Source organism: Myxocyprinus asiaticus, chromosome 12, assembly GCF_019703515.2.
Source record: "Myxocyprinus asiaticus isolate MX2 ecotype Aquarium Trade chromosome 12, UBuf_Myxa_2, whole genome shotgun sequence".
Taxonomy (NCBI): Eukaryota; Metazoa; Chordata; class Actinopteri; order Cypriniformes; family Catostomidae; genus Myxocyprinus; species Myxocyprinus asiaticus.
The window spans coordinates 14,675,032-14,702,530 of NC_059355.1; the positions used below are offsets into that span (position 1 = coordinate 14,675,032).

General features: G+C 38.5%; 1 protein-coding gene across 4 annotated transcripts in view; it reads right to left on the reverse strand.

The window, feature by feature from the left end:
• LOC127449054 (disks large-associated protein 4-like) overlaps nt 1-27,499 on the reverse strand; it is a 237,406-nt gene that overhangs the window by 192,483 nt on the left and 17,424 nt on the right. Inside the window, exons 2-3 of one of the 4 annotated variants that reach the window (XM_051712158.1) lie at nt 21,790-21,851; nt 21,359-21,409 (exon numbers count right to left, since the gene is read on the reverse strand). The exons of the other annotated variants lie outside the window; for them this stretch is intronic. The gene's annotated coding sequence lies outside the window, so the exon portion shown is untranslated. The remainder of the gene's footprint in view (nt 1-21,358; nt 21,410-21,789; nt 21,852-27,499) is intronic. 4 annotated transcript variants of the gene reach the window in all.

Genomic DNA, 27,499 nt, shown 5'->3' on the forward strand with positions numbered 1-27,499 from the left:
GATGGGGAAAGAGTGAAAACAGAAGGAGAAAGAGAGATGGGGGGATGGGGGAGATGCAGGGCAGGATGACTGAGTCCAGAGATTGAACAAGTGAATGACGAATCCATGTAGCCATGATGCAAGAGGAGTAGTGAGTGAGAGATGAGGGAGGAACAGAGAGATATTATGGATGAATTTTACAAAACTTGTTAAGAACATGTCAATTTTCTTGCATTGGGTCATTTTTCCATGGCAATTAAAGGAATATTCCAGGTTCAATACAAGTTAAGCTCAATCGACAGAATTTGTGTTATAATGTTGATAACCACAAATATGTATTTATTTTCTTTAAAAAAAGAAAAAATCTGAGTTCCTGTGAGGCACTTATAATGGAAGTGACTGGGGCCAATTACTTAGTTTCAAAAGTATAGCCACAAGACGTAAACAATGTGTTTTAACATGATTTTAGTGTGATAAAATCCAATTTTGATCCTAAAATCGAGATTTCAGATATTGATGTTGTCTCAAGAGGATCGATACTCACATAAAAATATAGATACTAAAGGTTTTTACTAAACTAATGATTTTATTATTTACCATGAAAATTACTGCGTTTCATGTGATTCAAAGTGAGAAAAAAAAAAGAACTGCATTAGCAAATAGCTGCGTATGATTGGAATATTTCTCCTTCCGTTCATCTTAACGTGCAGAAAGTTTAATTTATTTATATTAAAATGTCAATAAGGTTTGAAAATGTTATTGTTATTATTTTATTGTTAAATTGTTTTAACATTATTTATTTTTAACATCTTGTTTTTAAAGATTAAAAATGTTCTGTCATTGCTAGTAAATAATACACAAAAAAGAGGTCTGATAATTTGCAGATTTACCAATACATTTATAAAATGATGATTTAAAATGTAATGTTAAATGGCTAAAATTAGCATTTAAAAAATTACAAATTAGATATTGGCCTTGACAGCACTTGGTATCGAATTGCAAAGAAAATAATTTGTATCATCCATCCCTTTTGAATGTCTCCTTTTGTGTTCCAAAGAAGAAGAAAAAAAGTCATACAGGTTTGGAACAATATGAGGATGAGTAAATAATGATAGAATTTAAGTTTTTTTGGCGAACTATTTCTTTAAGTGTCATGAAAATAATGTATATAATTTTAATATTTCTGTAAATAGGCTTACTTTTTTTTTTTTTTTTTTTTTGCAAAACTTTTGATTTTTGGGTGAAATGTGACCTGGACATTTTTTTTTTTATGAGATTCACTCTTACAGCAGTAATTCCTCACAGACGGCTTGGAGGAGGAGGAGAGAATGGCGTGTGTGTGGGGGACAGAGAGAGAGAGAGAGAGAGAGAGAGAGGGCACACACACTGGCACAGGAAGTGAGGGTACTGTGATGGGCTTGGCTTCCTCTCTGTCTCTGCTCCATAATCTGTTTTCGATTACTGTAATACAGCTGTCTTCCTCCACTTTCTCTCTCTCTTTTACCCATTTTTTTCTCACTTGCTTTTCCTCCCTCTCTCTCTCTTTCTCTGTCTGTATTACTGGCAAAACAACCCCGCTCTGTTATAATCTCCTCCTGCCAAGCTGCCATTGCATTTAGATAAGACATGAAACTTCTGTTCCATTTTATTCCTTGAGTAATTGCCATCAACATTAATTTTAATCAAAACCATCCATTAGCTATGTACAGTTTGCATACCCTTAAAGAATTGGTAATATATGTACCATTTCTAAAGAAAACATGAGTGAGTAGGCAAAACACATTTCTTTTATTTCTTATGGGATTCATATTCAACTGTAGGTTATAACAGAATGGCACAATCATAAAACAAAACATGGCAACAAAGAAAAAAATGAAATGACCCCTGTTCAAAAGTCTGCATACCCTTAGTCCTTAATACTGTGAATTGCACCCCTTTAGCATCAATGACAGCATGCAGTCTTTTGTAATAGTTGTCTATGAGGCCCCAAATTCTTGCAGGTGGTATAGCTGCCCAAATGCCGCAAAATGCCTCCAGGTCATGCAAAATCTTTGGTCATCTTGCATGAACCGCACGTTTGAGATCTCCCCAGAGTGGCTAGATTTTTCTGCTGTAACCACTGGAGGGTCAACTTGGCCTTGTGCTTAGGGTCATTGTCCTGCTGGAAATCCAAGAGCGTCCCATGTGCAGCTTTCGTGCAGAAGAATACAAATTGTCTGCCAGTATTTTCTGATAACATGCTGCATTCATCATGCCATCAATTTTCTCAAGATTCCCCATGCCTTTAGAGCTCACACAGCCCCAAAACATCAGTGAGCCACCACCATGCTTCACAGTGGGGGTGGTATTCTTTTCACTATAGGCCTTGTTGACCCCTCTCCAAACATAGCATTCATGGTTGTGACCATAAAGCTCTATTTTGATCTCGTCACTCCAAATTACAGTGTGCCAGAAGCTGTGAGGCTTGTCAAGGTGTTGTCTGGCATATTGTAACTGGGTTTTTTGTGGCATTTGTGCAATAAAGGCTTCTTTCTGGCAACTCAACCATGCAGCTCATTTTTGTTCAAGTATCGTCGTATTGTGCTCCTTGAAACAACCACACCGTCTTTTTCCAGAGCAGCCTGTATTTCTCATGGGGTTACCTGTGGGTTTTTCTTTGTATCCCAAACAATTCTTCTGGCAGTTGTGGCTGAAATCTTTCTTGGTCTACGTGACCATGGCTAGGTATCAAGAGATCCCCGAATTTTCCAGTTCTTAATAAGTGATTGAACAGTACTGACTGGCATTTTCAAGGCTTTGGATATCTTTTTATATCCTTTTCCATCTTTATAAAGTTCCATTACCTTGTTACGCAGGTCTTTTGACAGTTCTTTTCTGCTCCCCATGGCTCAGTATCTAGCCTGCTCAGTGCGTCCACGTGAGAGCTAACAAACTCATTGTCTATTTATACACAGACACTAATTGCAATTTAAAAAGCCACAGGTGTGGGAAATTAACCTTTAATTGCCATTTAAACCTGTGTGTGTCACCTTGTGTGTCTGTAACAAGGCCAAACATTCAAGGGTATGTAAACTTTTGATCAGGGCCATTTGGGTGATTTCTGTTATCATTATGATTTAAAAAGGAGCCAAACAACTATGTGATAATAAATGGCTTCATATGATCACTATCCTTAAATGTTCAATATGTTCAAAATCAATGCCAAAATGTCACAATTTCTGCCAGGGTATGCAAACTTTTGAGCACAACTGTATATTAAACTGAGCAATCACACTCAAACTAGTTTATAAAATGCTTCCTGTTGTGTTTTATTAACACAATTACCACTGAATGGCCTAGATTTAAAAAATAATATTCTCCATAACTGTAGATTTAGAACAAATGTTTGAGAATTATCTTGTTTTATTTTGTATAATCTCACTGCATACTGCATGACCAATAATGGGATGTTAGTCTATATATACCAGAGTTGGAACCATGGGCTGACAGCAAAAGGGGTGGTGTCTGGAATTAAAAGGGGTGTGGCATGAGAAAAGCGGGTTGGGCAGATAGAGAAAGGGGTGGGGTCTGATATGGAAAGGACGTGGTATGAAAAAAGAGAGATGGGCTGAGAGAAAAAGGGGTGTGTCTGAAATTAAAAGGGGTGTGGCATGAGAGAAAAGGGTCGGGTTGAGAGTGAGAGGTTGGGTTGATAGAGTATGGGTGGGGCTGCTAGAAAATGGGTGGGATTTGAGGGTAAGAGGTGTGGCATGAGAGAAAAGGGTTGTTCAGATGAGGCAGGGCCTGATATTGAAAGGGGTGTGGCATGAGAGATGAAGGTTGGGCTGATAAAGAAATGGGTGTGTCCTGATATGGAAAGGGGTGTGGTAGGAAAAAAGACAGATGGCTGAGAGCGAATGGGGTGGTGTCTGGAATTAAAAAGGATGTGGCATGAGAGTAAAGGGTTGGGTTGATGAGGTAGGGCTTGTGAATGAAAGGGGACCACTTAGGGACATGGTATAGTGAGTGTGAATTTATGTTTTTAGTTCAAGAGCAGTATTTTCATCTTAAATATGTGCAATAACAGTTGGAAAGATGCCAGCCTCATGTCTGAATGCCCAAAGTATATAAACACTATTGATTTATTACACTTTTGCTTACCCAGCCACAGTGTTGCAACAATTAATGTGTGCAATCATCATTTGAAGACTGTATGAAGTCTGCATTTTTTTTTTTTAATTTGTGGAAAAACTATGTTGGGTTGTAGACCTGATAGAGAAGGGATGGAGCCTGAGATGGAAAGGGGTGTGGTATGAGAGAAGAGGGTTTGATATTATGGGGACAGGGGTGGAGACTAAAAGTAAGGGGTGTGGCATGAGATATGAGGGTTGGGCTGAAAGAGAAATGGGTGTGGCCTGAGATGGAAAGAGGGTGGAAAAAAGGGATGGACTGATAGAGAATCTGGTGGTGCCTGGTATTAAAAGGGCTTTGGCTTGGGTGGAGATGGAAATGGGTGTGGTATGAGTGAAGAGGTTTGAGCTGATAGAGAAAGGGTGGGGCCTGATATAGAAAGGTGTGTGGTATCAGAGAAGAGGGCTGGGCCAGCTGGAGAAGGGGAGGGATGTGAGTAAGGGGTTAGCTACGATAACTGTTCTTCCCCCAAGGCATCAATTGTCGCCACGATCTGCCCACAATATTTTAGTACAGATGAATATCAAGAGTGCCACACACCACTTTAAAACATCACAGATACAAACAAAGAAACACTGATTTACCTTAGATTATTGATTTATCCGGCGCTGTCTATTCAGCGTGCACGCCGCCATTACTACAACACTATTGCCAAGCCATTCATAAAGGGAGCGTGGGATCGGTATCTACCGTAATCATTCTGGGAAACAGGACTACCGTAAACCCAGGCACAGTCACAGCTATCACATACCCATACCCCCCTCCCCACCCCCCAAAAAAAACAACAACTGATCATCATCTCGATGATCTCCATTAAATTACTTTCTACTAAGCACATCTCCATAATCCCCTTAAGCCTCCCTAACTATACCGACACAACATTTCTTAAAGTACTATTAGACCATGATGGTCAATATAAGCCACTACCTTATTCTTTAACTCCATCTCCCCCTATATTAGACACAACTGATCTAGGTAGATTAAACAGATTGGTGTGCCTTCCTGCTGTTCTCCTACTAGAGTGCTTTAATTGGGCAGGAGGCAAGGGATCATCTTTCCCATCACAAATCTGAGATTCGCCTGAATCTGACGGTTCCACCAGGTCTACTTCAGAGATGGAATCACTAAATAGTTCAGGTTCAGATAAACCCTCCGGGCTTGACAATGACCCAATTGTAGCATCCCCTCTAACAACCTATGCTATATCACCGTGGCCCTGCAAACCCTGAGAAGATAAGTGTTCTGCAATAACAGCTGTAAGTAAAATGAGAAGTACAGCTAAGTTGCTGTATAAGTCTATAACGAGAGATTTATGTCTGAGGAGATTCACTGAGCCAACAGACGGGATTAAAGTGGGATTAAAAGGAAAAGCTGTTAAACCTGCCCTTTTAAGTCCAGTAAAATACATTCCCTTAAACGTTTCAGAGAACACTGCTGTCCATCTCTGTAGATGACTATATTATTTAACAACAATCTTTTGTAGTCATTATCACGGCAACCGCTGGTTGAACTGAAAAACCTGACACTTCAAACTGTCTTACAAGTGAAATATTTCCTCTTCCTTGTACAGTATATGCTGTTTTACAAGTTTCACTAGCAAGAACATTTATCGTACATCACCCATTTAATCATGTACAGTAGTGTCCCAATGTAAATGTCTTCAATGGCCTCTCGTTATACAGTATATAGGTGAATGTCCAAATAATTGGCCATTTTTAAATTTGTATTTACCGATATCTGTTATCTAAACTCTAAACTCTAGAGTTCTAAACTCTAACTACAACCTGACCAATTTTTGAGTAAATATTGTTTAAAATTAGTGCGCTTTTCCTTTCAGTAATTTGTGTACATCTCATTTGCTGTCATTCAATTGTACGTGTATATATCTATATCCGCCCAGTGAGCTCTGATGGTTCCTTATCACTGTGAAAACCGGTAAAAGCTGGGAATTTCAGCTGATAAACGCACAGGTGAAATAGCACTTCTGGTGTTAATTTCACCAGGAAACTGTTGCGAAATGTAGAATGCAGCATGTAAAAGTGACTTTGCAAAAATGTAGTTATAGTAATATTCATTCTGTGAGACTAGGTTTGATCCACCCGAGGTGGATAGAAGCAGCTCACTAGGTTTTGGAACATGGCTTATTTCTGTGGCAGGTACTGTCACATCAAATGTGGGCCATTGTGTGTGTGTGTGTGTGTGTGTGTGTGTGTGTTATGGTGGTCTTATCGCTGACTTACAAGTGACAGTTCATTCAGTGGCTCTCAGGAGCCATCAGGGTCCTATTGAACTCATTCTTTCTTTGCTGTCCTTCATATCTTCTTCTTTCTCTCCTGTCACTCTCTTTCTCTCTTTCAGCCTGAATGCTCTTGTCCTCTTGTCTGTCTGTCTCTCTCTCTCTTCTGTCTCTCTATTTAAGTGACAGCTGCAGCAACAGCAATTAGGTCAAGCAGCACACTTGGGCCTATTTTAAGCTTCACTCGTTTTGTAAAAGAATACAAACAGCTGAATTTCAATGTGTGCATTCAAATCAAAACAAGGCATAAGTGCAATCCTATTTCAGAGTGAAAATAAATTCAACTACTGTGTAGTTATACTGTATATTTGTGTATAAAGTTTTTTCAAAATGTAACAACTATCTCCACCTCTGAAATGACTTTCCTTTTCAGTTGATGTCACCAAGCCCTGTTATTTTTTTAACCCTTTCCCTCCAACCCCCTCAAAGTAAAATGGATTGCAATTAGCATTTCATGTTGACTTAAAAGACCCAGTGAAAAAAAAAAATTGTGGCCTTTAGTCAATTTTTTTTTAATTTTTATTTTTATTTTTATTTTTTTTAGCTTTGAGGCCATTTAAATGCCCCTAAAATTGACAAAATAAACTTGTGGCCCCCAACATCCTCTTTTAATAAGAAATATGTCAACACAGGACAGATAAAATGCATTCAACAAACTATTTCATGTGGTTTTTAATATAATGCAGGAGATGAGGTAAGAAAACAAGATGAGAGGGCTAGTCTACTTCCTCTGATCCAATTTGATTAATATTCATTTTGTAGAATATACTGGATTGATCCTTTCAAGAGGAATTACCAGTAAAGGCTGAACAACTTCTGCCTGTAGATTTGATTGGAAAGGAAGAGGAATTATGTTAATCCACAGAAATTCTGGAATTATACACGAATGAAAGTTGACGCGACTCTCTGAGATTATTCCTAAATTCAAAGGGTCTAATAAAAATGATCAAAGCTGTTTTAGACATTATAAATAGCTGGCTTAAACCCATCTGAGTGACTTAGACTCAGATCATTTGACAACATCTCTTTCATTGGTAAAAACGTAAATGTGGTTTCTGATGTGTTATTCTAAAATCTTAAAAGTCAAAATGAAACAGCATTTGCAACTAATTTTATTTTCATATTGTGACATTTCCAAGTCAAACGGGATATTCAATGAGAAAAAATATGTAGGGTTAGACTTGATTTTATCCAGCGGGAATTGATAGGATGAAAGTGGTCTCTATGCGATGTCGGACGAAAAGGAAAGTTGTTTCAGAGTCAGAGCAAGTTACTGCATTTTGATGAAGGACTATGAAGACACATATTCTTTTTCGAAAAGTGAACCAAAAGTGTCATAGAAGCACCATAAAATGACTTGGATGCTTCAGCATTTTTATTTTTCATCTCACATTTGTTTTTCTGATACTACCGGTCAAGTTTAGTTTAAGGTTTAGAGTAGGGAGGTAGGTTTTTTCTATTTTTATTTTTTTATTAACAATTTTATTGATTCCAAACATAAAACATACAAACACAACACAAAAATCAATTATTCATATTAAAACCCCTCCACCCAAACCCCCCCCCCCCCACCCAACACAAACACACACTACTGGGGTCACCAACAACTAGATCATCAAAAATCAAACAACAAAAAAACAAGATATACATTCAAACGACATCAATAAAACACATACCCAACTAAACTACAAATCCCTCTCCACAGCCCCTCCCTGAGAACCCTCCAAAAACGACAAATAACCTCCCCACTTCCTGACAAACAAATCCCATTTCCCCAGCCTTCTAAAAAACATCTCCTCAAACGCCGCCACCTCGCCCATCTCCCCCCACCACTTCCTAAATGAGGGTGCCCCAGCCGACTTCCCTCCCCTGAGGATGATTTTCCGACCAATCACAACTTGAATATCTGTCCCCAAAATTAAGTGTCCTCCCATCACCCAGGATACACAGTCTGGGGCTAAATGAAGATCAGTGTTCAATACCTCACACATAAAGTTCTGAACCCCCAACCAAAATTCTTGGATCTTTACACATCCCCAAATTACATGTATTGTGTCCCCGTCTTCTGATTGGCACCGCCAGCAGGTGGGTGTGTCTTTAAGACCCAACCAATACAATCTAGAGGGGTCCAGTAGAATCGATGCAAAATCTTAAATTGCATCAGACGGACCCTTGCATCTCTAGATATAGGGGGGTGTAAACTACTCCCAAAAATAGTACAGAACAGGTGGCACAGCTGTAAATACCTAAAGAACTGAGATCTAGGAATCTTAAAATGTTGAACCAAATTTTCAAAAGATCTCAGCACTCCACTCTCATATAGGTCACCGAGCGTAGTAACCCCCCTCCCAATCCACTCTGACCAACAGAAAGGGGACTTATTAATATGTAATTTAGGGTTCAGCCATATGCTTGAGGCAACATTTAAATAAATGTCAGAATTAAACACTCTGGACACTTTTGTCCAAACCACGTGCAAATGTGAGATAATGGGGTGTGACTTAACTTCTCCGGTTAGTTTGATAGAAAGGCTTTGCAATGGCGAAATAGGGGCAAGGACCTCCTGTTCAATACGAAACCAGGGAGGGGCTCCCTCAGGTGGAAGCGACCAGTGAGCCAAATATCTGAGACTGAATGCACAATAATAAAACAAAATCTTGAATAGGCCTAGCCCACCTTTGTCAATCGGCCTATGTAACTTATTGAAATGTAATCTGGGACACTTACCATTCCAAATAAAGAACTTCGCTATGCTATCAAATTGCTTGAAATAAGAGAGGGGGACATCTACATTGAGAGACTGTGGCAGGTAGTTGAATTTTGGAACACAATTAATTTTAATAACATTAACCTTCCCAATCATAGATAAATGTAATGAAGCCCACCTACTCACATCGCTCGAAAAACTTTTTATTAAAGGGTTGAAATTAACTCTAACTAAATCACACAAATTAGCTGGGAATAAAAATTTCCAAATGCATAATGCCCTGTTTGGGCCACTGAAAGGTGCCTGGCTGATAAGCCGTTACTGGGCAGTACGCTGTCAAAGCCAAAGCTTCGGATTTAGACCAACTGACTCTGTAACCTGAGAATTTAGAGACAAATAATAAAATATCATCTGCATAAAGCAAAAGCTTATGTGCCACACCTCCCACCATCACCCCTGGAAAATCATCCTCCTTTCTTATCGTGGCTGCTAATGGTTCCAGGGCAAGACAGAACAATAATGGGGAAAGAGGGCAACCCTGCCGGGTGCCCCTATCCAGAGTAAAATAATCTGAAATTAATCCATTTGTTTGTACCGCTGCTATCAGGTGTCTATAAAGTAACTTAATCCATTCAATAATATTATTCCCGAAACCATACATTTCCAAAATCTTAAAAAGATAATCCCATTCTACCATATCAAATGCCTTTTCGGCATTAAGTGAGATGGCAGTGACCAGAGTCTGATCATTCGCCACTGACCACAGGATATTGATGAAATGCCTAATGTTATTAGAAGAGCTGCGGCCATGAATGAATTTAAGAATCAGACTGATCCGGGCTTGTGTCATGGTTGGCGGAAGTTTTCCATTCTTTAATGATTCTGTATAAACTTCTAACAAAAGTGGAGCCAGTTCTGTAGCATAAGATCTAAAAAATTCAGCGGCAAAGCTATCTGGCCCTTGCCTGTAGGCAGGGCCTTAATTACCTCGTCAAGCTCTTCCAAGGCTATCTCAGAATCAAGAGAATTTTTTTGCTCAGTCATCAGTTTAGGGAGATCTAATGGTTCCACAAAGTTTCTAATATCTTCATCAGTAGACAAAGACGTGAAACTATAAAGATCAAGATAGAATTCTTTAAAATCGTTATTAACATCAATGGGCGAGGTAAAAATTTCTCCACCAGCAAATTTCATTGAGGGAATGGTAGAAAAAGACTCTCTCTGCTTTAGATATCTAGCCAAAAGCTCCCCTGCTTTGACCCCCGACTCAAAATATGACTGTCTTGCCCTAAATAACCAAAACTCCACCTTCAATGACAAAATAATATTATATCTGTATTTCAGTCGGGTCAATTCTCTGAGGCCATCAGATAACATTCGGCGTTTCAGTTCTGTCTCAGTACTTTTGAAATTCTCTTCCAACTCCACGAGTTCTCGTGCTTTGGATTTTTTGATGAATGAGGCATACTGTATGATCCGACCCCTAAGAACCGCCTTAAGTGCCTCCCAAGCCATGCCCACAGAGGATACTGAGGACCAGTTGGTCTCCATATAAACACTGATTTCAGCCTTTAACATTTGTTGGAAATCAGGATTTTGCAAAAGGGATACATTAAAGTGCCAACTATATGATTTCTTTTTCTCCATATGTGGCAACACCTCTAAACTCACCAGGGCGTGATCTGAGACTAAGATGTTTCCAACTGAGCAATCAACAACAGATGAAATTATGGACTTAGATATATATATATATATATATATATATATATATATATATTATATATATATATATATATATATATATATATATATATATATATATATATATATATATATATATATATATATATATATATATATATATATATATATATATATACAGGTGCATCTCAATAAATTAGAATGTCGTGGAAAAGTTCATTTATTTCAGTAATTCAACTCAAATTGTGAAACTCGTGTATTAAATAAATTCAATGCACATAGACTGAAGTAGTTTAAGTCTTTGGTTCTTTTAATTGTGATGATTTTGGCTCACATTTAACAAAAAACCCACCAATTCACTATCTCAATAAATTAGAATATGGTGACATGCCAATCAGCTAATCAACTCAAAACACCTGCAAAGGTTTCCTGAGCCTTCAAAATGGTCTCTCAGTTTGGTTCACTAGGCTACACAATCATGGGGAAGACTGCTGATCTGACAGTTGTCCAGAAGACAATCATTGACACCCTTCACAAGGAGGGTAAGCCACAAACATTCATTGCCAAAGAAGCTGGCTGTTCACAGAGTGCTGTATCCAAGCATGTTAACAGAAAGTTGAGTGGAAGGAAAAAGTGTGGAAGAAAAAGATGCACAATCGAGAGAACTGCAGCCTTATGAGGATTGTCAAGCAAAATCGATTCAAGAATTTGGGTGAACTTCACAAGGAATGGACTGAGGCTGGAGTCAAGGCATCAAGAGCCACCACACACAGACGTGTCAAGGAATTTGGCTACAGTTGTCGTATTCCTCTTGTTAAGCCACTCCTGAACCACAGACAACGTCAGAGGCGTCTTACCTGGGCTAAGGAGAAGAAGAACTGGACTGTTGCCCAGTGGTCCAAAGTCCTCTTTTCAGATGAGAGCAAGTTTTGTATTTCATTTGGAAACCAAGGTCCTAGAGTCTGGAGGAAGGGTGGAGAAGCTCATAGCCCAAGTTGCTTGAAGTCCAGTGTTAAGTTTCCACAGTCTGTGATGATTTGGGGTGCAATGTCATCTGCTGGTGTTGGTCCATTGTGTTTTTTGAAAACCAAAGTCACTGCACCCGTTTACCAAGAAATTGTGGAGCACTTCATGCTTCCTTCTGCTGACCAGCTTTTTAAAGATGCTGATTTCATTTTCCAGCAGGATTTGGCACCTGCCCACACTGCCAAAAGCACCAAAAGTTGGTTAAATGACCATGGTGTTGGTGTGCTTGACTGGCCAGCAAACTCACCAGACCTGAACCCCATAGAGAATCTATGGGGTATTGTCAAGAGGAAAATGAGAAACAAGAGACCAAAAAATGCAGATGAGCTGAAGGCCACTGTCAAAGAAACCTGGGCTTCCATACCACCTCAGCAGTGCCACAAACTGATCACCTCCATGCCACGCCGAATTGAGGCAGTAATTAAAGCAAAAGGAGCCCCTACCAAGTATTGAGTACATATACAGTAAATTAACATACTTTCCAGAAGGCCAACAATTCACTAAAAATGTTTTTTTTTATTGGTCTTATGATGTATTCTAATTTTTTGAGATAGTGAATTGGTGGGTTTTTGTTAAATGTGAGCCAAAATCATCACAATTAAAAGAACCAAAGACTTAAACTACTTCAGTCTGTGTGCATTGAATTTATTTAATACACGAGTTTCACAATTTGAGTTGAATTACTGAAATAAATGAACTTTTCCACGACATTCTAATTTATTGAGATGCACCTGTATATATATATATATAAATCTATTCTAGAATAAATCTTATGGACTGATGATGGAATTTATAGTCCCTACCAGATGGGTTCAAAAGTCTCCAAATATCTGTAAGACCAAGATTTTTACACATCCTGTGAAGCGTCAGTGTTGCTCTAGGGGGCTTGCATACTTTTGCTTCACTACCATCAAAGACTGAGTCCATCAAAAGATTAAAGTCTACTCCCAATATTATATCATGAGGGGTGCCAGCGGCTTGCAACATCCCTTCAAGATCTGTAAAAAAGCCCTGATCATCATTGTTAGGTGCGTTCATATTAGCCAAAATCAATCTTTGCCCCTGAATTTCTGATAAAACAATAATGACTCTTCCTAATTTATCTTTAATCTGTTTGAGACATTTGAATGTTTACTTATCAATGTAATGACTCCCCTGATCTTACTTGAGCCAACACTAAAGAAAACATGTCCACCCCATATCTTCCCAAATTTTTCAGCTTCCTGCAGGGAAAGATGCATTTCTTGAAGAAACACAATATCATATATCTTACGTTTAAGAAAAGAAATAACCTTCCTTCTCTTTATGGGGTGCCCCAACCCATTCACATTACACGTGGAGAGAGACAATCCACTCATATTAACATTTGACATTTTGACATATTAAAAAAAATTTACTGTGTGTCAAAAATAAAATTATAAAGACCACATTCCAACATTAGTGCCACAGTCAGACCCCGAACTTCCCCCAGATCCAAACAAACAGAAAAAAGAAAAATGTGTGCTTTAACCCCACGCACGACAGTGCCAAACGGCATACATCCCTCTAAACTCAAACAGTCCATGTACGCCTACGAGAGTCCCCACAACAACTTTGCCGCTGGATTGCTCAAGTCCGGTGCTTCTGTACAAATTTTGTGAGACAGAATTACATAACAGAAGATAAAACCTATAAAACAAACTCAAGCCAATACGCAGAATAAACACAAAGAACATGTAGATTCGTTCACAAAACTGTCTCGAAGGTGTGTTCCTCCACAAAACAAATTCAAGCAGCTAGTTGAACCAGCACACACACACACACACACACACACACACACACACATACACACACACAAAAAAAGAAAAGAAAAAAATATTAATTATAATAAATAAAATAAAGCCGTTCAGTTTCCTCGGACAGTCAAACGAATGTTGAGTGAGCCAGCTTTTCATGAGTGCAGGAGATGACCTAATCATACCAATGTCCTGCAAAAAATACTCCACGAAACAAACTCCATCTAATAGGAGGCATAAGCACAAAGAACGAGCAGATTCATCCACAACTGTCCTGAAGGAGTGTTATTCCACAAAACAAACTCCAGCCGCTAGGCAGAACCAGCACAAAAAGAAACAAAAAAGGCGCCCAGCTTCCTCGGACGGTCAAGTGTATGTTCAGTGAGACAAGCTCACTTGGAGGCATGTGAGAAACACACCATGACTTCCTTAGTCCATTGATTTTATGAAAGACATCGTTTGCTGTGGCCATGTAAATATTTTGCGGCCATCCTTAGTATCCACTCTCAACTTGACTGGGAACCTCAGTGCAAAAGTGACCCTTTACTTACACTTAGATTATTAGACTATTCGGCTTACTAACAATAAAGAGGACAAAATCATCTTTTAAAAATACCTCTAAATGACATTCACTGAATTAAAGGGAAACATTTTTTTTTTTATTAAGTTAAATTCAGTAAAGAAATTCACTGCAAAAAATCCTATTGTTATCAAGTGTTTTTGTCTTGTTTTCCATTTAAAATTGTCTAAAAAGATACATTTACTTGAGAAGCAACATATAAGATATTTAGACTTGCATTAAGAGAATGTATCTTAAATATAAGTGTATTTTTTCACTTTGTTATACTTCTGCGAGTGCAGTAAAGACAAAATATACTTATATTCATGATCTATTCTCTAAAAGCAAGTCTAAATATCTTATATGCTGCTTCTCAGGTGAATGCATCTTTTTTAAAGAATTTTTAGATATTTTAAAATATTAGTATTTTTAATATTATATTCAACATTCTCAGATAACAATTTTTTCTTCTGCAATATAGCTGCTAAAGAAAATGTACATTGTTTTAAAGGAGTTTTAGATATGTATATTGGAAAACAAGCCAAAACAAAAACAAATCAAAAACATATTTTGTTGCAGTGTATAATGGGCGAAGACTACCCTCTCTCACCTTTCTGTTCACTTCAATCCATCTTTAACTCACAATAAAACAAACTCTCTCTTATTAATAAAGCTGCGTATTGCCAATTTTCTTCATGATAAGAAATGCTCAGTGACATATATTTTGATTCAATAAGTCACGAGCCATCACGTTATAATCTAGATGCATTAAGCGCGCGCTCGAGGGACAAGTGTCCCCGCGACAGAGTGTGCCTCAGCCGAGTGCAGTTTCAATCTCTCCCCCTGAGATCGGGACACTTCGAGCAACTCATGAAGAGGCGCTGACCACACAGAGAAATGCCAGTTTTGGAGTTTGTAGTTATTTACATGATCTGCTTCCGTATTATTGAACTTTAATAAAGCTATAACGCAAACGACTACTCGACAATGAAAATTTTTATTGATAACGTCGACTATTCGTTTCAGTCCTACTTTACAGATAATCAAAAAGAGCTCAGCATTCAAAAATGAACAATGGTCTAAAGTTCTGAAAACGTCATGTGTCACATTTGTGTTGTGGATACTCATTCAGAAGGTACTTATATTCAAAATAACGCACAAATAAGGAAAAATACAAGCAATTTATCATAAAGGAGTTACTACAAGATTAGCAGTGCCACAATACCAAATTTCATTACATTTTAATTTGATAGTAAATGTGGATCAAGGGATGTTTTTTTTTTCACACACTTCACTTCTACCTGTCGATTTTGCTTTAAAAATGTAATTAATTCATTGAAACGAAAAACTTAAACCAAAAATATTTCTAAATTCAAATTACACTTCAAACTACTAATTGCTAATACAAATTATATCATAAATACAATTGTAAATAATGTATAAACACAATAATAATAATAATAATAATAATAATAATTGAATATAAACTATGACCTATAGAAAGTTTAACACAAATATCGTAATTTTTGGTTTCAAAAAATGGCTACAACAGTGATTGTTAGGGACATAATTTGATGTTATATTTTCAGAGTTTGGACATTTCAGAGTTTGAACTTTATCACCACCTGCTGGAGGAATCTCCGAACTGCAAATGCAGGAACTGAGTTTAGATTTTGCTCTGAAATCAGACATGGTCCTTAAACGTCTTAGCACAATGACCTATTTCTCAGGAAAATAGCAAATTGCGCTTTGCGCCACTTCCTTATACATGCAGTTCACTACAGTTTGTGCACATACACCCACAGATCAAATCAAATCAAATCAAATCACTTTATTGTCACACAGCCATATACACAAGTGCAATGGTGTGTGAAATTCTTGGGTGCAGTTCCGATCAACATAGCAGTCATGACAGTGATGAGACATATACCAATTTACAATAACATCAAATTAACACAACACAATTTAAACATCTGTTATACACATAATTACACTCAACAATATACAAATAATAACATACACTGTACAGTATACAATACGCTGTTTTTTTTATTTTATTATATAGATACACATTATTCAATAAAATTAAAAATAAAAAATATATTAAAAAAAAGTATATATATATATATATATATATATATATATATATATATATATATATATATATAGAATGTACAGTATTGTACTGTATTGACATTCAGGCTGTCGGTTGGTAGTCAGTTGTTAAGAGAGAACATAATATAATAATGATAATATAATTTATGACAGTCCGGTGTGAGATATAAGAGTAAGGGTAATAAAGTGCAGTGCTGATGTATTTTGATCGTGGGAGATCAAGAGTTCAGAAGTCTGATTGCTTGGGGGAAGAAGCTATCATGGAGTCGGCTGGTGCGGGTCCTGATGCTGCGATACCGCCTACCTGATGGTAGCAGTGAGAACAGCCCATGGCTCGGGTGGCTGGAGTCTCTGATGATCCTCCGAGCTTTTTTCATACACCGCCTTGTATATATTTCCTGGAGGGAGGGAAGCTCACCTCCGATGATGTGTCTGGCAGTTCGCATCACCCTTTGCAGTGCTTTGCGGTTGTGGGCGGTGCTATTGCCGTACCAGGCGGAGATACAGCCAGTCAGGATGCTCTCCACAGTGCAGGTGTAGAACCATGTGAGGATGTGGCGGTTCATTCCAAACTTCCTCAGCCGTCTCAGGAAGAAGAGGCGCTGATGAGCCTTCTTCACAACGACTTCAGTGTGGACGGACCATATGAGTTCCTCAGTGATGTGGACACCCAGGAACTTGAAGCTGCTGACTCTCTCCACTGGTGCTCCATTGATGGTGATGGGACTGTGTTCTCTGTCTTTTCTTCTGAAGTCCACCACAAGCTCCTTTGTCTTACTGACGTTGAGGGAGAGGTTGTGCACCTCCTCTCTGTAGGCTGTTTCATCATTGTCAGTGATCAGACCTACCACCATCGTGTCATCAGCAAACTTAATGATGGCATTGGAGCTATGTGTTGCTACACAGTCATGTGTGTACAAGGAATACAGTAGTGGGCTGAGAACACAGCCCTGCGGGGCTCCAGTGTTGAGGGTTAGTGATGAGGAGATGTTGCTGCCTATTCTAACCACCTGGCGTCTGCTTGACAGGAAGTCCAGGATCCAGCTGCACAGCGAGCTGTTTAAGCCCAGAGCCCAGAGTTTCTCATCTAGCTTGGAGGGCACTATGGTGTTGAATGCTGAGCTGTAGTCTACAAACAGCATTCTCACATAAGTGTTCTTTTTTTCCAGGTGGGAGAGAGTAGTGTGTATTGTAGATGCAATGGCATCATCAGTGGAGCGGTTGCCGCGGTAAGCAAACTGCAGCGGGTCAAGATTGAGTGGCAATACAGAGCAGATGTAATCTCTGATTAGTCTCTCAAAACATTTGCTGATGATGGGGGTCAGAGCAACAGGACGCCAGTCATTTAAACAAGTTATTTTTGATTGTTTTGGTACAGGCACAATGGTGGATGTTTTAAAGCATGTGGGGACTACAGACAAAGAGAGGGAAAGGTTGAAAATGTCCGTAAAAACACCAGCCAGCTAGTTCGCGCACGCTCTGATGACTCGGCCCGGAATGCCTCTGTAGCTTCAGCCGCGAGAGCTCTCTCTGCGAGGGCGGTGTTATTTCCCTCGAAACGAGCATAAAAAGTATTTAGCTCATCCAGTAGAGAGGCAGCGGTGTTCATGGCGAAGTTTTTATTCCCTTTAAAGTCCATGATGATGTTAATTCCCTGCCACATGCTTCTAGAGTTGGTGGTGTTAAACTGTCCTTCAATCTTGCTCCTGTACTGGCGTTTTGCTGTTTTGATAGTTTTTCGGAGGGCATAACTGGCTTGTTTATGCTCCTCCGCGTTCCCGGAATTAAAAGCGGAGGTCCGCACAATAAGTGCCGCGTGAACATCGCTATTGATCCAAGGCTTCTGATTCGGATAGATTCGTACAGTTCTGGTCGGAATCACTTCCTCTACGCACGTTCTGATGAAACACATTACGCTATCAGCGTAAAGCTCGATGTCATCATCAGAGGCGGACCGGAACATCTCCCAGTCCGTGTGATCAAAACAGTCTTGTAGCATAGAGTCTGATTGGTCCGACCAGCACTGGATCGTTCTGAGGGTGGGTGCTTCCTGTTTCAATTTCTGCCTGCAAGCGGGCAGAAGCAGAATGGAAGAGTGGTCCGATTTGCCAAATGGTGGGCGGGGGAGGGATTTGTAGCCATCCTGGAACGGAGAGTAGCAATGATCCAAAACCCAGTCCCCTCATGTGTTGAAACTAATGTGCTGGTGATATTTTGGTGCGACTGATTTTAAACTGGCTTTATTAAAGTCCCCGGTCACAATGAACGCGGCCTCAGGGTGCGCGGTTTCCTGCTCACTTATAATCCCATACAGTTCCTTGAGTGCCCGGTCTGTGTCGGCTTGTAGGGGAATGTACACAGCAGTGATAATGACCGCTGTGAATTCCCTCGGTAGCCAGAATGGTCGACACAGAAGCATAAGAAATTCCAGATCAGGAGAACAGAAAGACTTGATGGAATGTACGTTCCTCTGATCACACCAGGATTTGTTGATCATAAAACATACACCACCTCCTCTAGTTTTACCTGAGAGGTCTTTCGCTCTGTCCGCTCGGCGCACGGAGAACCCCGTGGGTTCAATGGCTGAGTCTGGAATCTCCGCAGACATCCAGGTTTCTGTTAGGCAGATAATGCAGCAGTCCCTCGTCTCTCGTTGGAAAGAGATCCGCGCTTTCAGCTCGCAGAGCTTGTTATCCAGAGACTGAACATTTGCCAGTAGAATAGTGGGTAGCGGGGGTCGATTTGCGCGGCGTCTTACTCTGATGAGAACGTCGGCTCTGTTTCCCCTTTTCCTCCTGTGTTTCCGTGGCCGTGCTGCCCAGACAAAGGGCTCCGCTTGCGTGTTTGTAAACAGCGGGTCGGCATTGAGGAATGTGAAGTCCGGTTTTCGGTGTGAGATCGCTGAACCAATGTCCAAAAGTGTTTGTCTGTCGTAGACAATAAGGCAGACAACATCCAAGACAAAAAACATAAGAATTGTGAACAAAACAAACAAAACATTGCTATGTTGTGTCGGAGCTCGCAACGCAGCAGCCATACTCGGCGCCATCTTGAGTCCAATACCCACTTCCATGATCAGCCCCGTTGACACACACACACAAACTGATTAATAAATATCACACCAAATGCTAATGGATGGTCATTAAGAGTATCACACATAAGCGTGTAGCGCTGCAGGCAAACACACAGATCAAACCTCCGTTCGGTGTCCAGACACACTGACTCTCTGTTGCTTTCTGAACACCAGTTCACTCTGATTCACTCAGTGAATGAATCGATGCTATACCCACTCACATTAATTTACAGTCCATGATTTACTCATGCTGGGTGTTTGTGTACATATGCATGAAATGTGTTAAAGTGATCTTTTAGTGTTATTAACCATCAATTTGTTATTGTACAGTAAATGTAGCATGTTCCAAATTTCACAAATAAGAATAAAATTAAAATATGATTACAAAAATGTGTGTGTGTGTATATATATATATTTATGGGGCGGGGTTGTCATATAAGAACAGAAAAAACAATTAAGGTATTGTTAACTCTTGAATATTTCTAGTTATAAATGGTGCATTCAAGTCCTCCTGGGAATTTTGCACTGACAAGGTTGGAAATTGTTAATACGATGTGATATGCGTTCAAGTAATTTTAAAAAGGAGCCATTTTTCATACATGAATTCATACTTGTTTCTTTGTTTCTTTTTGCAATTTCTAATTTGTTTTTATGTCTTTTTTACTTTCTGGCAAAGACATTGTTTTTTTTAGCAACACTGCAAGTAAATTAAGAACAAAGTCGAACATTAGGTGTGTATAATTAATGCTTTATTTATATCTACCCATTTTTATCATTCTTGTTCACGGTTTTGTTTCTCAAGCCTGTCGCTGCATAAACCAGCAAAACAGGTCTTATTTTCTGGCAAGCTTTATTGTTATTCTCATTAACAGTACAAAAATGTACACAAACTAAACTGAAGGGTCAAAATCCAAGTAAAACGGAATTATTACCAATAGCAATTTGTTTCCGCCATTCTTAAATTGACACACCACTAACTCAGAGTAAATCCAGTTGCACTCATAATCACAACTACAAGAGTGATCTATTGGTTAATCTAAGTAGATATTTTATGTTTCAAAATGGTTATGATTAATGACTTAAAAAACACATATAAATCTCTGCAATTTGTGAAAATGGTAAAATGCTTTCTAGTATGTCATCTGTTTTCTTAGGTGGGTTGTAGCAGTTAGCGTAGAATCATCAACTGTGAGCAAACGCAAATCAGTCGTTTACAAGATATTAAAAAATCAAACATTCAAGTAACTACTCTCTAATATTATTGTCAGTGTATGAACACTGCAACTTATCTTTTCATGGAATTTGTAATGTTGACATGTATAGCAAAGCTTTCAGACAAATGCCTGTATAGAATTAAAGAGGAAAACGAGCAGCTGTTGACCCTGATCTGACAAGCATGACACGTGACATTTGACCAATCCCTCTCAGCAAAGACTCCACAAGTGTTCTCATGGACAGATAACCATTACAAAAGCACATGAACACACTGACCCAAGAGCACCACAAGAGCGCCAGTGAGATGCGAGCTTTCAGTGCATTTCATAGAAGGCCAATGAAAATGCATTAATGTTCATGAACATTTCATGGAAAGGTCTTCTGGGATGGAGAATAGGTCGGTTTTTTATAACATGAATTGATGTCTGCTTTTGCTATATAACAAAAGATAGTAAAAGTCTAAACTCTACCTCTACACGCAACAACATAAAGAGGACAGGTACTGTATTTGCAACCTACTGAATTTGCTTGTAGTGTGTGATGCAGATTAAAGAAGTATGTGATTTTCTTGCCATAACGTCACCAAACAGAATTGCAAAAATAATGATTGTTTTCAATGCAACAGAGTATTGTTAAAAAAATCGAAGGCGTTTTCTGAGGAGGAAGGTTCACGCATGATTGATCACGTACAGCACGGCTCACATCTGCTCTACAATGATGTTAAACTCAATTGATGATACACCTGAACTTCTGAACCAGCGTCACATCTCTCCCAGTGGGCTTTTCCCATAACCTTGAGGGACAGACAGAGACATGAAACTTCTTTAATAAGTCCATGAAAGTAGGTCACAAACACACACTCACTATAATAACTGAATGTACTACATAAACATGAATACTTAAAGACTATCTTTGAAGGAACATTCCAGGTTCAATATAAGTTAAGCTCAATTGACAGCATTTGTGACATGATGTTAATTAAGACTACATTTATTTGGACTCGTCCGTCCTTTAAAAAAAGAGCAAAGATCTGGGTTACAGTGAGGCACTTGCAATGGAAGGGAGTGAGACTAATCTGTAAACGTTCAAATACTCACTGTTTCAAAAGTATAGCCACAACATAAACAAAATGTGTGTTAACACAATATTAATAAGATAAAATCGCTTACTAACCTTTTCAGTGAAAAGTTAAATCCAATTTTCTTCTTTGCCATGATGACGTAATGCTTTAAAACCTTGAAATTTAAAAAAAAAAAAAAAATAATTAAATTTTACAACTAAATAATACAAGAGTTTGAACAGAAGAATTAATGTAAGTACTTTTTATAAAATTATAAGCCTCACATTTCTGCCAAATGGCATTTCTGCCATTTCTTCCAAAATTGGCCCCATTCACTTCCGTTGAAAGTGCCTCACTGTAACCTCGATTTTTGCTTTTTTTAAAGAAAAGGAAGGACAAATCGAAACTATTTTTAACATTATGTCACGAATGCTGTTGACTGAGCTTAACTTGTATTGATTGTATTCAACAACAACACAAAAGAGAGAAAGAGAGCACATCAAACACAACAAAACACCAAACACAGACAGATAATTCATTATCAATAGAGAGAATTCAGGATCTATTTATAAAACTAAAACTAAAGTTAAACTGAAGAACAAGATAATATATTAAGAAGCCTCAGTGCATCACTTCCTCAGAATTATTACGAGTTGTCATGAGTCTGTGTTGAAACCAAGAATAAATGCATTTATTTTTATTTCACCTTGTTTCATTTGAAATCTAAATAGGATTCAAATATGACTACTGTTTATGTGTCCTGCGAGCATGATTTACATGAGCCAGAGCAATCTTATTAATAAATCAATAATTGACCCTTTAAACATTCAGCATGATCACATGGGATGTCGGCATGTTGTTTCCGATCCATCCAGTACCCTAGGATTGGCCACATTATGCAGACTCACTGACAAGCTCCATCTCCTATCAGACATCAGCAGCATGGGAGACCCGGGTTCGGATACCGCTTTGAAACCAGGAAGTAATCACGTTCGCATAATCAGTGACAAGTGCGAATCAGAGGGTTGTATATTTTTCCCTTTAACATTAATTTTTTTTCCACTGATGGTTAGGTTTAGGTTGGGGTTTGGGTTGGGGGTACAGTTTATGAATATGGATTCCTCTTCACTGTATTACAGCCTGTACAGCTGAAAACACACTTCACATCTTGCTTTTGGTACCCCTCTATGGAGATTACACCTAGATAATGAAGCTCACACGTGCCCATACGTCCAACAACACTTACCACTTTGGCCACTGGGGGCAGTGTTTCGAATTTCGGTAAGCACAGACCGATTTTAGTTAAAGAAACGTCATCCTACTGTTTCCGATTTCACTGTGAGATCAGTCTGAAACATTGTATTTACCAAATATGGCATTTGTATCTGTATAATACTTTAACTGTATATTTACATAAGGTTTTATGGTGCTTTAACACAAAAATAATCTATGAGGGGCAAAGTGGAAGTAAACAGATCTGGTCATGTGACTTTTTGCACCACCCAGTACCACAACCTGCACTTTTATTTACAGTTGACAACTCTGTGTTAACTACATCAACAAGACCCTTCAAACTCCAAATAACTTCATTTCAGTGAGTGTGATTAAATATTGCTTAGAACTTACTAATGTAAACAAAAAAGTTAACACTAATGTTAAATGTAACATGAACAGTGTATCAATTGTTAATTGTTCAGAAGTGTATGTTTTAATAACCAGAGCCAGTCCAACTTTCATTTGTCTTGTGAATTAGATGAGCATATTTTGAGACAAAACAATGGCAGGCAGACTCTAATTCTTCTGAAATAAATTTCAAATGACTTGAGTGGAAGGAACAAGGCTATTATGCTCTCCAACGTAACAATAAGGTAACTCAGAAATGGGCATATATGAAAAACATGTAAATCACCTGCCTGCCTTTGAACAGACTGATTTTGTACTGAAGTCTTTAAAGTGTGACTCCAGCTGTGCAGCTCCGTTTGATCAGAAAGCTTGAACAGCGTTTCATCTTCTGCTACTTATTGGAAAGACAACAGTGCAGTCCAGGTCAGGCTCTTCTCCAACTGTATATAGAACGACCATAGCCAAGGTGTGTAAACATGTTAGAAAATTATTCAAATAAGATTTTAGCACTGTTGTAACTCTAGCCAAAATTCCTTTACGTTCGCAAGTCAAGACAAAAAGGCTACTTCTGCTTTTAAAATATTAAGTCAAACTAAAGCAGCCATCTTCAAAATCAACTTGTCAGGGAGTAACTCTGTTTAATATACCACCATAATCGTATTGTAATTCATAGTGTAAGGAGTTTCAATCTTTATATCTTTGGACTAGTCCTTGAGAATCAGGAATAACCCTGATGTAACAAAAAAAATCAAAGCTGTCCCCAATATCCGCGTAATTGGCCTGATTTGTCGAGTTGCACAGCGAGATAAGTAAATGGAAGTCATCAAACTTTAATGAACTGCTTTTAATACGCTCTCAAAGGACCGGCGAGCCTCTTTAGAATTAGACACTGTGTCCTGGACTCACACACACACAGACAGCTGGAAACAAGATGATTTAAAGTACAGCATGCGCTTAAGTCAGTAACTAGTGAAACGGTCTTTGTGACTGTGGACATGGAGGCGTAGAGGGTTCAAGAGAGACCCAACCTGAAGAAAACAAACCCAAGCACACTGAATTCAGTGGACACTGGCAGTTCACATCCATTTTAAAGATCTTATCATGAGGAATCTTATAACAAAAAGAACATTTATTGAAATTAAGCCTGTGTGAATGGCCCCTTACTTTCCCTTTGATTCTAAATTTCTGTTCTGTTCTTTTCTCAGGCACAAAGAATGACGAGTGAGCTACAAAAAGCAATAAAGCAAAGCTGACTATTTATACTGGCAGCCAAATTCAGGTAGAGGCCAGAATGCGGTGAAGATTTACAATTGATTTATTAAAGCCATGAACGCTGGTGAGGGTTTCATCCAGCAGTGGGGAGGCCATCTGTGATGTGAAGGTCTAATGATAAATTACACACACTCTCTGGAGCACATGTACAGACAAACATGAAAACACACACAAAAAAAACCCTGTCCTGAGATTAACATTAAAATGGTGCAGGTTCTTACACAAAAACTAATAAAATTTGAATATGAAAAGAAAGCTGGGCATGGTGATATGTGCACAGAAAGCAAAAACCTCTTTGGGAAGAAATTACTCATTTCAAATCCAGTTTCAACATATTCTGGGACAACACATCTTTGATTTGATTTACATCTCTTAATTTGCATTATAATTGGGAACCACCATGTATGGCCCTTGATTAGACATTGTGCGTCTGGTTGAAAGTGTAGCTGCTGCATAATTAAATGAGAATAAGAAACAAAACAAATATGAAAACCTCAATTACCCAATCAACTGACAGTCTCTTGCTAGTGTTTTGCCACTGATGGCTCACAGATGGCTTACAGCTGTTTCACAAAATATTAAAGTTTATCATAAAAGAGAACCAGAGCAGCATTTGCAGGAATGAAAAGGATTAGAAAGATAGACAACTATGACATAAAAATTAAGGTAAAAAAATCTCTGGAGTCTGTAAACTGAGAATAGCCCTAAACAAAAAGTCTTGGTGTCTTTCTATTGGACCAAAGAGAAAAAAGAGAAAATTTACATATACAATAGAAGGAAAGAATGACAAAGATATTATTTTTCTAGTTTTTTTTTTATTTAGCATTTAACCAGAGCGATTCAAGTAACTCAGTCGATTCCACTACCAACCTTGTGAGCTTCATCAAGGTGCCTTTTTAAGTCAAGTCAGTCCACTCGGCGGCCATCTCTGTAATGCTCCCGTGCAGCTATTTATACAAGTGGTATGAAAGTACAGCTCCTATTAACTTGAATGGAGAAAAACCGAAATCTTCAAAATGGTTGGTTGAGATTATGATCAAAGTACACACGGTATTTCAAATCAGCATAAATTGTGCTTCTTTAGCTCAGATCACTCTAAAACACTATTTTTTTCAGGCTTGTCCAGCTAATACGCATCCGCATTCCTGAGTTAACTGACAGGCGATGTCTGAATCTAAAAAGTGATTGGCTCTTTTACCTGTCAGGCGGGACTTTCTTTTCTACACCCGCCATATTGGGTGTTTTTCCTCTTAATTTTTCCTATTAATTTAACTACAAGTGCTCCGTCTTGGGCTAAACAGTTTCTGGCTGCGTACACAGACAGCAATACTGTACGTAGGCATCTCAAGTCCATTCCAAAAAGTAAGACAGCATTATGCTGCCTTCTAAGTAGTGGTCGACTGTTATTTAGAAGAGGACAATAATCAGGTGATATTCAGATTTTTTAAATAAACAGATTGGCCGATAAATTTTCCCATTTGACAGTCTCATTTAAACGGTCCGCAGATCAGAGCCACGACAGACGTGTGTGAGCTCATGTTGTTGAAAGTGCTTGGGTGTTTCATTCTCCCTCTCTCTCCTCAACAGTTCCCTGTAACTTTTAACTGTCTTGTCTAATAATCAAAAGGCAAATATCAATAAAACTAATGTCATATACCATCTGCAAATATGCAGATACCTCGTTTAAACAAAATTCATGAACCTCACGAATATTCTGCGTTTTCTTCCTGTTGAGTGTTTGTATAATACCTTCCTCTGAACTGAAGCACGTGCTCTGTCAACCTGGATCAAAACTCAGTTCCTTTGATTCAGGCCCGGTTCTGCGGGGGTGCTTGAGGGTGCTATATGCGAGCAAAACCAAGCGAGAGAGGAACATTTTTGTTCTTTGTGTTATTTGTGAAATGCTAAAGTCCCCCACACTTGTATGCAAATGTTACTCTGGTAGTAATCATTTATCAGTGTCATGCAGCCTGTATTATTCAGTTGTGTGCTGAATGGGATGCCAAACAAACCATTGAGGAGACTCACATCATGACCCATGAGCGTGTAAACAGGTTCATAATGTTTTCAGAATAAAACAAGTAAACGGGTCCACTTTGCGGCCAACATTAAAATAAGCTTTTAGAATCTCTTTCCCGAATATTTTATTTTATTTTTAAACCAGACTCCTGATATAGTGTTAAACTGAATACTAAATTATCACTGAAATATGGTAAAATAATCAATTACCACATGATAGAAATTATAGCAGCAAAATCTCAAGCAATCGCAGAATGGTCCCATCAGTATACACTTCAGAAAATTGTGCATCATTCATTGAGTGCATGTCTGGACTTAAAAGATACAACTATGCAGAACTTTTTATCTTTTCTGTTCCATGTTCTACTTAATGGCTGATGTGGCCCAGTAGCCTACCAAAATAATTGCACACCCCTGCTCAATTGAATATGTAAGACTAATACTGTAAATTGGCAAGCAGATTTTCTTGAATCCCAGCAAACACACAAAAATCCTTGCATTTTGTGAATGCACAAAATGCTGCATCAAAACTTATAAACGTGTATGATTTTGCAAATCAGTATGTCCTAATCTGCAGGCGCAGCATTTTGATGTCATTTTCAGTGACAGATCATGGGGGAAAAAAAACCCTGAAGCAATAAATATTTTGAACATTAAAAAAAAAAAAAAAAAATCTTTTCGTTGTTTAAGTAGCATTTAAACATGATTTAATCTATTAATTAATGTGTAATTATGATACATCTCCACTTTATACAGTGCACCCCCGCTATTTTCAGAAGCACCCTCAGTGATTTTGATCTGGAAACGGGCCTGCTCTGATTTACGAATGTTACATGACGGTCAGTCCATCACAATCCAAGCAGACGATCCGGAACGTGTAAACTGTTTTCTGCTAGCTGGATCCGCACA